This window comes from Globicephala melas, chromosome X (genome assembly GCF_963455315.2).
Source record: "Globicephala melas chromosome X, mGloMel1.2, whole genome shotgun sequence".
Lineage (NCBI taxonomy): Eukaryota > Metazoa > Chordata > Mammalia > Artiodactyla > Delphinidae > Globicephala > Globicephala melas.
The window spans coordinates 86,679,952-86,692,271 of NC_083335.1; the positions used below are offsets into that span (position 1 = coordinate 86,679,952).

The window sequence follows — 12,320 nt, forward strand, 5'->3', positions numbered from 1 at the left end:
TTATATGCAAATATCCTGCCATGACATTTTATATAAGGGACTTGAGAATCCATGGATTTTGGTGTCCACAGGGGGTCCTGGAGCCAATCCCCTGTGGATACCAAGGGACAGCTGTAATTATCTAGAATTCCTAGCAGTTAATAAATCATTGTAGTTTTTCCTGCTGTCGTCATTGTAGTTGCTTGTTAGTGTTATGTATTCATTTTGTGGCTGTTCCAATTTCTGTCTTTCCTTGAAAGTATGTTGTCTTCTGGAACATTCACTAAAATGGTTAAGAGGTAGAAAGTGGGCATGAGAGAAGTTGAAAAGACCAAAATTATTTGATCCAATGTAAAAAGGTTTGACTCGGGTAGAGGAGTTGTTGCCACATGCCACATGTTTGACTAGGGGAGAGGAGTGGTTGCCACCATGTGATGCAGCACTAGTTCAGGAGATTAAGAGGTTAATTAGTAAATGGATCAGAGATTTTAATAATAATAAAAATAATAGACAAAAACATGAATGAATTTCTTTTTAAAAATTTTGGGGTAATTGTGGATTCATATACAGTTGTAAGAAATAATACAGAGAGATCCTGTGTAGCCTTTAGCAGTTTTCCCCAATGATAACATCTTGCAAAACTATAGTACAAACAGGCAGATTCATAGAGACAGAAAGTAGAATAGAAGTTGCCAGGGGCTGAGAGGGGAAATGGGGAGTTATTATTTAATGGTTATAGAGTTTTTGTTTTGAGTGATGGAAAAGTTTTGGAAATAGATAGCAGTGATGGTTATATCACACTGTGAATGTGCTTAATGCTACTAAATTATGCTGTTAAAAATGGTCAGAATGGCAAACTTCATGCTATCACAATAATAAAAATTTATCACAGTAATAAAAAGAAACCTTGTTATGGACTGAATGTTCTCTCCCAAAATTCATATGTTGAAGCCCTAACCGCTAATGTGATAATATTTGGAGGTAGGGCCTTTGTGAGTTAATTAGGTTTAGATGAGGTCATGAGAGTGGGGCCCCCATGATGGTATTAGTACCCTTATAAGAAGAGGAAGAGACACCAGAGTTCTCTCTCTTGGCCATGTCAGGATACAGCAAGAAGGTAGCCATTTGCAAGCCAGGAAGAGGGCCCTTACAATAAACTGAATCTGTCAGGACCTTGATTTTAGATTTCATAGCCTTCAGAACTGTGAGAAATAAATGTCTGTTGCTTAAACCACCAGTCTATGGTATTTTGTTATGGAGGCCTGAGCAGACTAACACACCTACAGTACAATATCACAACCAGGATACAGTCAAGATACAGAACACTTGTATCACCACAGGGATCCCTCATGTTGTCTTTTATAGTCACACTCTCCTCCCTTATCCCTGACCTATGGCCACTACTAATCTGGTCTCCATTTCTATAATTTTATAATTTCAAGAATGTTGTATAGATAAAGCCATGTAGTATGTGACCTTTTGGGATTGGCTTTTTTCTCTCAGCCTAATTCCCTTGAGATCCATCCAAACTGTTGCTGTATCGATAGTTTGTTCCTTTTTATTGCTAAGTGGTGTTCCATTGGTATGGACGTATCACAGTTTGTTTAACCAGTCCCCCACTGAAGGACATTTGGGTTATTTCCAGTTTTAGATTATTATTAATAAAGCTTATATGAACATTTGTATACAGATATTTGTATGAACATAAGTGTTCATTTCTTTGGGATATATGCCAAATAGTGCAATTTCTGGGTTGTATGGTAAGCCATGTTTAGTTTTCTAAGAAGGTGCTGCCCTCTTTATCAGAGTGGCTGTACCATTTTCCATTCCCACTAGCCATGTATGAGTGATCCAGTTTCTCCACATCTTTGCAAACATTAGGTGTTTGTACTATTGTTTTTTATTATAGCTATTCTGGTATTCAAATGTTGAACCAGCCTTTCACACTTAGAATAAATCCCACTTGGTTATGGTGTATAATTACTTTTATATATTGCTGGATTAGATTTGCTAATATTTTATTGAGGACTTTTTGTGTTTAAGTTCATGAGAGATATTCTACAGTTTTTCTTTTTCTTTTTCTTTTCTTTTTCTTGTTACTGTCTTTGGTTTTGGTATCTGGGTAATATTAGCATCATAAAATGAGTTGGAGAGTTTTCCCATCTGCTATTTTCTGGAAAAGATTGTGTAAAATTGGTGTTAATTCTTCTGTAAATGTTTGGTAGAATTCCCAGTGAAACCATTCAGGAGCTTTTTAATTACAAATTCATTTTTTTCAGTGCTTATAGGACTATTTAGGTTGCCTGTTTTATTGAGGTTGAGTATGGTAGTTTGTGGATTTGGAGGAACTGGTCCCCTTCTAAGTTTTCAAATTTATGAGCATACAGTTCATAGTATTCCTTTATTATCCTTTTAATGCCTTCAGGATCTGAAATGATATCCGATGTTTTATTTCTTGTATTGATGATATGTGTCTTCTCTCTTTTTTCCTCTTTGTCACTCTTGCTAAAGTTTATCTGTTTTTATCAATTTCTTAAGAAGAACTTTCTGTTTCATTGATTTTCTGTCTTATGTACCTGTTTTTAATTTCATTGATTTCTGCTCATATCTTTATTTTTCCCTTCCTCTGGGTTTATTTTGTTCTTCTATTTCTAATTTCTTGCTTTTACCCATTCTGATGTTCTTCTTTCCGTTTTGAAGTTCCAAGCCTTCTTCTCTTAATCATCTCTGCTATTTAGAGAAACTTCTTTAGCCATTCTCTAAAGGTAGGTTTGCTAGTAACAAATTTTCTTAGTTTCCTTTGACAAAGAATGCCTTTACTTCCTCTTAATTCCTGAATGATATTTTCACTTGATATAGAATTCACAATTGACAGATCTTTTCTTTCACTACTTGAAAAATATTGTGCTATTTCCTGCTGGCCTCCATGGTTTCCTTTGAGAAATACCCTGTGATTCAAATTGGTATTCCACTATAAGTAATGCATTATTTCTCTCTGACTGCTTTCATGATTTCTTTTTTTTTCCTTTTTGGTTTTCAAAACTTTTCAGAAGTTTTGTGTCTTGACATGAATTTTGTTAGGTTTATCCCTGTCTGAGTTTCACTCAGTTTCTTGAGTCTTCCTGAATTCACCACATTTGGGAAGTTTTCAGCCATTATTTCCTCAAAAATATTTTCAATTCCATTCTCTCTCTCTCTTTTCTGCTATCCCATGATACAAATGTTAGATCTTTTGTTATTACTCCATTAGTCTCTGAGACTGTTCATTTTTTTCTCTTGTTGTTCAGATTGGGAAAATTCTATTGATGTGTCCTCAAATTCACAGATTTTTGCTTCTGTCATCTCCACTCTTTTTATTATTGTATTTTTCAGTTCTGTAATCTCTATTTGGTTTTCTTATATAACTTGTATTTCTTTGCTGATATTTTCTATATTTTTTCATTTGTTTGAAGAGAATTTGTAATTGCCTGTTGAAGCATTTTTATGACGGTTGCTTTAAAATTCTTGTCAGATCATTCCATCATCTGATTCATTTCCATGTTGGTGTCTATTGATGGTCTTTTCTCATTCATGTTGTGATTTTCCGGTTCTTGGTATGATGAGTGACTTTTTAATTGTATCCTGAAAACTTTGGATACTATATCAGTAGACTCTGGATCCTATTAATTCTTTTTTTTTTTTTTAAACAGTCAGTCCCCTGGTTGAGTTGTAGCAGGAGGGCTGAGTGGTGTATATGTTCAGCTTCCCTCTGGTGCTCGATGATACTACCCCAGCAAAAGTAGGCAGTGACTCCACTGCCATATTTTAGATATGTGGGCTGGAAGTTCAGCTCCCCCCTTGGCTCCATGGACACCTTCCCAGTGAAAATAGGGCACTGACTCATGACATCTCATTGCCTCCTAGTGTGGATGTAAACTCAGCTCCCCGCTGGTTCCCACTGACATTAGTGAGGGGTAAAGCCAAGGGTTGACTCACTGCTTTTTTGCTACAGGGTAGGGGCAGTAGCTTGGCTTTGTGCTGAGCCCCTCAAACATACAGGGAGAGGAAGGGGAAAGTGGAATGCTAACAAACCTCACCTCTCACCACCTCCTTCTGCCTTGTTGATGCCTGGTAGGGATGGAGGTTCATCTTCTGACTGGGTCCCACTGATACTAGGGGAGGGAGAAAGCAAAGTTTGGGTTAGCTCACCTCTCGCCACCTCATTCAGCCTCATCATTAATGTTGGGTGGTACTGGAGGCCCACCTCTCCACTGGGACCTGCTGATGGGAGCAGACGGGAGAGAAAAGGAACGCCTGCTAGCCCTGTTTCACACCAACTTATTCAATCTTGTTGCTACTGGGTTGCTGTGGAGATTCAGCTTCCTACTGGACCATGCTGACACAAGAAGCAGGAGAATAGTGGATGGTGTAGCACTGACTAGACCTGATTAGCACCACCTTGTCCAGTGTCATTGATGCCAGATGGGGGTGGATACTTAGTTCCCCACTGCTGGGCCCTGCTAACACTTGGGATGGGGGGAGATCAGAGTACTGACTAGTTTCATTTCTCACTGCCTCGTTAAGTCCCCCTACTACCCAGTGTGGGTGGAGGCTCAGCTCACTGCTGGATCTGCTGATACTACCCTATGGGGGGGGAATCAGAGCACTGCCTGCTTCCTTGCACAGGGATAGAAGCTCAGCTCTCTGCTCAGCCCCATCAGTACCCCTGCAGGGAAATTAGAGCACCACCTGCTTCTTCCAGTGGGGCTTGGAAGATCCCACATAAGGAGACGTGCTTTTTTTCTGTTGGTTGGTTGGAGTAGTGCCGGTGTTGCCAAAAGAGTTTTCTGTTGTTTTGCCATCCTTTTTCTGGTCCCTCAACTAGGGGTATCCAGCTTTTCTTGAAGCTTTTTCTTTTATCTGTACCTGTTGGCAATTCTTGGTTTGAGGTTTCTACCGGGCCCTGTCTGGGATATAAGGGAGGCAGTAAGGAAACTCGGGGATCTCCCCTGCGTTGTCATGTTTCAGGTGCCTGGGAAGTTTGACTTCTTTCCACCTTTCAGAGTCTTCCTAAGCTTGTTTGTTGTGTTATAGCCAGGGTTTCTTAGTTGTAAAGGGAAAGCCCTGGGAGGAATGAAGCACTCCATCTTGGCCCAAACCAGAAGTTCCTTGTATTTCTTTTTAATATGGGAGTAGAGAAAGCTTTTCGAACTGACTCAACATTTAGAATCAATCAATAAAAGATTAATACATTTTCTTACATTAAAAACACATAATCATAATCAAATGTAAACCTGGAGAAAATATTTGACATGTATATGACAGACAAAAGATTAATTTCCCTAATAAATAAAGAGATCTTAACAATGAAGACAAAAAAGTCTAAAATCTTGATAGAAAAAATTGTCAAATGGCAGAGTTTGCAGAGAAATGCAAATGAACATTTGAAAAGATGCTTACTTTCACTCATAATAATAGGAATGCCAATTAAAGCTACACTGTTACCATTTTACCAAAATCACATTGGCTAAAATCCTCAAGTTTGACAGAACACACTGTTGACAGGCCTGTGAAGAAACAAGTACTCTCATACGTTGCTGGTGGGAGTGCAACATGGTACAATTCCCAAGGAAGGGAATTTGGTTTATCTAACAAAATTACACTTACCCCTTGACTTAGCAATCTCACTGCTAGGAATTTACCTGGTAGGTATGCTTCTATAATTATGAAATAATAAATGCACAAGGTTATTTATTGTGGCATTATGTTTAATAATGAAGACTGGAACTCTGAAATGTCCACCAATAAAGGACCTATTGAATAAACAAAGGTATAGCCTCATAATGAAGTATTATACAATTGTATAAAAAGAATGAGAAGTTGACTGTGTACTGATATGGAGGTTATTTTGCTAAAAAGATGTGCAGAGCATTTATATAGTGTTTTATCTTTTGTACATAAAAGAAAGGAAGTAAGAATATGTGTATATGTTTGCTCTCCCCTCCCCCCAAATACCAGAAACTAATAGAAACAGTTACCTGTAGAGAGCTTGGGAAGGGGCTGAAGAGGAGAGAATAGGAATTGGAGAGAGATTTCCCTGAGTATGCCTTTTTATATAGCTTGACTTTTGAAATATATAAATGTTTAACTTCCAAAAAATGCAATGAAATAAAAAAGAAGACAAAGCAAAGCCTAAAATTGGAAAGAAACGAATAAACCTGACTCTATATCAAAGGTAACAGAATTGCTCAGAGACAAGAATTATTTCAAATAATTTATGAACATAGTATTTCAACTGTACTGAAGTCAAAAAGAAGTGAAAAGAATCTTAAATGTTACTTTGTAGTTTTATTGTTAGTGGTAGCATTGGTATTGAAATTTTGAAACTCATGTAGGTGTATGTTTTGTATTATAGATAAAGCAAATAAGTAATTATGTTAATTATATATAGAACTGAAATCTTCAGTATAATAGGAAATAAATACATGTATAAAATAACTTTTGAAAAAGCCTTATAATGTTAAATTTGAATGGAAAATATCAGTATGATCTCATGATTAATATATATCATATATATCAAGCATGATATCATGATTAATATATATATAATATATGTTATTATATATATAAAAATATAAAACGTGTATATATTTTTCAGGACCAGCGACATAATTTGTGTGACCCAGTGCAAAACGAAAATGTGGGGCTATTTGTTCAAAAACCAGGAATAAAGTGCCATTAAAGGTAAAACATAAAGGCTTTTCCTTTCTTCTACAGTCTCTCACTCACTCAGCTTGTCATGGTGTTTTTTATTTGCCATTTAATGGTGTTCTAAGTAAAGAAAAATTAAAAATTTAAATTATTAGCATGAATTTTACCCTTAGTCTTTATATTGTACAATGTCAGTTTTAAAAGCAAATGTAAGAGCATTTGACTTGCATGTGGAATAGCTGAAACGTCACAATTTGTATTTTGTGACTTATCCTGGAGACTGTCTTGAGCTGGCTGGAAGAGACTAACACAAACCAGATTTAGGAAATGCGAAGGAGGAAGAAAAGGTATCCCTTTGCATGGGATACTTAGGAGGCAAGTACAGATGCTCCCAGGCCCCCAGGGGCCCTGCCCTGTGACAATGGGGCATGACTAATGTGATATGATGTACACCCCGGGCCAGGGGCAGGGAAGTCAAGCCAGCCATTTCCCCTTCCTATGGGCCTGCTGCTCCAACTCTACAGCTAATGGGAGACCTCCAAGCATATTGGAACTTTAGTGCTGGGATACACTAGTGATCTGGATTGGTGGTGGGGGAGAGGCTATCCTTGCTTGGTCACCTGCTAAATGTGATGTGGCACTGCTAACCTGGGGTGGGGACACCACCACCATGCCTTGTCCCAAGATGTTGTGGGGCAAATGCACCCAACCCTACCTTCCCTACACTCATACCCAGGCTCCCATTCGGGACAGAGGGCAGCCAACAGTGGTTGCTAGGAAGGGTTGGAGATGGGGAGGCTGGGCAGGGCCCAGGGCACCAGGAGGCACAGGAGCAGCCCCTGGGAACCTGTCCTGGGGACCCAAGCATGAACTGAGGCTCCAAGCCCCTGGCGCATGCTCCATTATCACATTGGACTCTACTGACCAAATACAAATATAAAGATAAAATTGCAAATAATTTCAAGACAGTGATTACAGAGTATTAAATTCCAAGCACACGGCCCTTCTGGGCACAAGTGCCTGTATGACTGTCCTGGTAGCTTGCCCATGAAGCTGGCCCATCTATTTCATAGCGCTGTTCACTTCTCTGGTCTAGAAGCAATGACATCCCAATAGCAATAAGCTTACATTGAAACCAGATCTTGGTTTCTAAATTCCCTAATAGAAGGAAACAGTGCTTCTTGGAGAAATGGCTTATTTCTGGCTTGGTACAGACAATATATAAGGTGAGGCTGGGGCTTCTTATGCCAGAAATTAAGAAAGCACCAAAAGACCAATGGGAACAGTTGAGCATCAAGAGGAAAAATGAATGCCTTTGCTTATGATGATTGAATAAATTAAAACCATGAGTATCATGAGTCCATCATGACACTCAAATGAGAGAAAAAACTCATTAGTGATTGGTGATGACTAATTATACAAACACTTTATTCTGAAAATTGGCAACCAAAGGAAAGAGTTAAGCGTTTACCCCGACTTTTAAGGAAAAACTTGTTTGTCTCCTTTTGATTCTTCTTTATAGAAGAATGCCAGCTAACAGTTGCAAATGAATTTTTACAGTAGCATCATTTTGGCATCTTCCAAGAATATAATCCATTCAGGCAAGGATCATTAAGGAATGCTAAAACAATTGGGTGACATTGATGGAGGCCGTATACTTATGTGGTATCTAAGTATCACCCCTCAAGTTCCTTTTTAATTACAAAGAGAAAAACTTAGCTTGGTTGTCATGACCTTAACCCTGTGATCACAGTTAACACCACTTACAGTGAGGTAGACTGAGGCTATGTGGTGTAATATGATGTGATGCAATATGAAGACCACAGTGTCACCTAGGTAGCATTCTTGCCAAAAATGTTTAACCTGAATCTAATCAAGCCTCTAGACCTAACATCCAGTTTATAGCCTAGTTTACTAGGCTGCCATAACACAGTACCACAAACTGAGTGGCTTAAACAACAGAAATTTATTATCTCACAGTTCTGGAGACTGGACGTATGAGATTAAGGTGTGGGTAGGGTTGGTTCCTTCTGAGGGCTGTGAGGATCTGTTCCATGCCACTCTCCTAGCTTCTGATGGTTTGTTGGCAATCTTTCATCTTCCTTGATGTGTAGAAGCATCACCTTGATATCTGCCTTCATGTTCACATGGTGTTGTCCCTGTGTGCACATCTATCTCCACATTTTTCCTTTTATAAGGACACCAGTCATTTTGGATTAGGGACCCACCCTACTCCAGTATGACCTCATCCTAACTAATTACGTCTACAACGACACTATTTCCTAATAAGGTCATATTCTAAAGCACTGGGGGTTAGGGCCATATAGAGGAGGAAAAATAAATTTCCCTCTACCTTTCTAGGTTCTTGGCTGAGACCTCCCTGTAATAAAAAGACAGATGAACAAGAGAAAAACAAACAGAAGTTTAAGAACATGTATACTGCCTATTTACATGGGAGAGACCCAGGAAAGCTGAGTAATCCCCCCAAGTGGCTCAAGCCACCACCTTAAATACCATCTCCAGCTAAAGACAAAGACAGATGGGAGGACAGGGGAGGCAGTTATGGTAGGCTACCAGGAAAAGCACAAGGAAAATGAAGTAAAAAAGGGTATGGTTGTTATGAATATTTGAGTCCGTGCCTTCTCCACTGATAAGAGTTTCCAGAGGTTTAGTCATCATCTCTTCCTGGTACAGAGAGGGAGACACCCTTACAAATGGAGACCTCCCTTATAAATGTAAATGTCCCTTACAAAGAGTAACTTCTACTTGGTTTTCAGAGCTTTTCCTATGTCTGCACTTTCTTAAAAAATAATCAACCAAAAATAATCCTTATGCCGAAGAGGCAGATTTTAAGGTGACAAATTCTGCACACCTTCAGCTTCAACATATGATTTCAGGGGACAGACACAATTCAACTCATAACAACAGGAAATCTAGGAGAGAGAAGAACAAGTTAAATATCACCACAAGGAAATAATCAGACAAGTCCAGAATGTGAGACTTCCTATAAAGTCTCTTCAGAAAGATAATGTCATTTATAAAAAGAAGTAGGGGGACTATTCCAAAAAGACTAAAGAAACCAAATGTATGAATTGTGATTGGATCCTGGTTTAAAAAAGAAACTGCTATAAGACATTATGATGGAAATTGGGGTGATTTGACTATGGTCTGGGTATTCTAAGAGTTAAATGATATTATGGAATTACTGTTAATTTTCTTAGGGGTGCTCGTTCTGTGATAGCTATATATGAGAATGAACTTATATTAGGATATGCAGGCTAAAGTGTTTGGGGTGAAGTGTCATGATGTCTCCAATTTACTTTTGTTTTTATAATGCAGTCTTTTAGGAATTTTATCATTTTATTTAATTTTTATTTTATATTGGAGTATAGTTGATTTACAATATTGTGTTAGCTTCAGGTGAACAGCAAAGTGATTCAGTTATACATATATCCATTCTTTTTCAGATTCTTTTCCCATATAGGTTATTACAGTAGAGTTCCCAGTGCTATACAGTAGGTCCTTGTTGATCTATTTTATATATAGTAGTGTGTGTATGTTAATGTCAAACTCCTAATTTATCCCTCTCCCACCCCCTTTCCACTTTGGTTACCATAAGTTTGTTTTCTATGTCTGTGAGTCTGTTTCTGTTTTGTAAATAAGTTGATTTGTGTCATTTTCTTAGACTCCACATATAAGTGATATCATGTGATATTTGTCTTTGTCTGACTTTCTTCACTTAAAATGATACTCTCTAGGTCCATCCATGTTGCTGCAAATGGCATTATTTCATTCTTTTTTATGGATGAGTAGTATTCCATTGTGTGTATATATATATACCACATCTTCTTTATCCATCCTCTCTTGATGGACATTTAGGTTGCTTCCATGTTTTGGCTATTATAAATAGTGCTGCTATGAATATTGGGGTGTATGTATCTTTTCGAATTAGTGTTTTTGTCTTTTCTGGGTATATACCCAGGAGTGGGATTGCTGGGTCACATGGTAGTTCTATTTTTAATTTTTTAAGGAACCTCCATACTGTTCTCCATAGTGGCTGTATCAATCTACATTCCCACCAACAGTGCAAGAGGGTTCCCTTTTCTCCACACCCTCTCCAGCATTTATTGTTTGTAGACTTTTTGATGATGGCCATTCTGTCTGGTGTGAGGTGATACCTCATTGTAGTTTTTTTTTTTTTTTTTTTGTGGTACGCAGGCCTCTCACTGTTGTGGCCTCTCCCTTTGCGGAGCACAGGCTCCGGAGCGCAGGCCCAGCGGCCATGGCTCACGGGCCCAGCCACTCCGCGGCATGTGGGATCTTCCCAGACCGGGGCATGAACCTGTGTCCCCTGCATCGGCAGGCGGACTCTCAACCACTGCGCCACCAGGGAAGCCCCCTCATTGTACTTTTGATTTGCATTTCTCTAATAATTAGTGATGTTGAGTATCTTTTCATGTGCTTGTTGGCCATCTGTATATCTTCTTTGGAGAAATGTCTGTTTAGGTCTTCTGCCCATTTTTGGATTGGGTTGTTTGGTTTTTTTTGATATTGAGCTACATGAGCTGTTTGTATATTTTGGAGATTAATTGAGCTGCATGAGCTGTTTGTATATTTTGGAGATTAATCCTTTGTTGGTTGCTTCATTTGCAAATATTTTCTCCCATTCTGTGTGTTGTCTTTTTGTTTTTTATTTATTTTTTAAAATTTTTATTGGAGTATAGTTGCTTTACAATGTTGTGTTAGTTTCTACTGTACAACAAAAGTGAATCAGCTATATGTATACATATATCCCCTCTTTTTTGGATTTCCTTCCCATTTGGATCACCACAGAGCACTGAGTAGAGTTCCCTGTGCTCTATAGTAGGTTCTCATTAGTTATCTATTTTATACATAGTATCAGTAGTGTATATATGTCAATCCCAATCTCCCAATTCATCCCACACCCCCCTTGCCCCCTTGACACCCATATGTTTATTCTCTACGTCGGTGTCTCTATTTCTGCTTTGTAAATAAGATCGTCTATACCAATTTTTTCAGATTCTACATATATGCATTAATACATGATATTTGTTTTTCTCTTTCTGACTTACTTCACTCTGTATGACCGTCTCTAGGTCCATCCACGTCTCTACAAATGACCCAATTTCGTTCCTTTTTGTGGCTAATATTCCATTGTATATATGTACCACATCTTCTTTATCCATTCGTCTGTCGATGGACATTTAGGTTGCTTCCATGACCTGGCTCTTGTAAGTAGTGCTGCAATGAATATTGGGGTGCATGTGTCTTTTTGAATTATGGTTTTCTCAGTGTATATGCCCAGTAGTGGTATTGCTGGGTCGTATGGTAGTTTTATTTTTAGTTTTTTAAGGAACCTCCATACTGTTCTCCACAGTGGCTGTATCAATTTACATTCCCACCAACAGTGCAGGAGGGTTCCCTTTTCTCCACACCCTCTCCAGCATTTATTGTTTGTAGATTTTCTAATGATGCCTATTCTAATCGGTGTGAGGTTATACCTTATTGTAGTTTTGACTTGCATTTCTTTAATAACTAGTGATGTTGAGCATCTTTTCATGTTCCTCTTGGCCATCTGTATGTCTTCTTTGGAGAAATGTCTATTTAGGTCTCCTGCCCATTATTTGATT

At 38.4% G+C, this 12,320-nt stretch overlaps 1 long non-coding RNA gene across 1 annotated transcript in view; it reads left to right on the top strand.

Annotated features, from left to right (window-relative positions):
- LOC115841213 (uncharacterized) overlaps positions 1–12,320 on the top strand; it is a 198,552-nt gene that overhangs the window by 72,667 nt on the left and 113,565 nt on the right. Inside the window, exon 3 of the long non-coding RNA XR_009560712.2 lies at positions 6,617–6,702. This is a non-coding gene — a long non-coding RNA (uncharacterized lncRNA). The remainder of the gene's footprint in view (positions 1–6,616; positions 6,703–12,320) is intronic.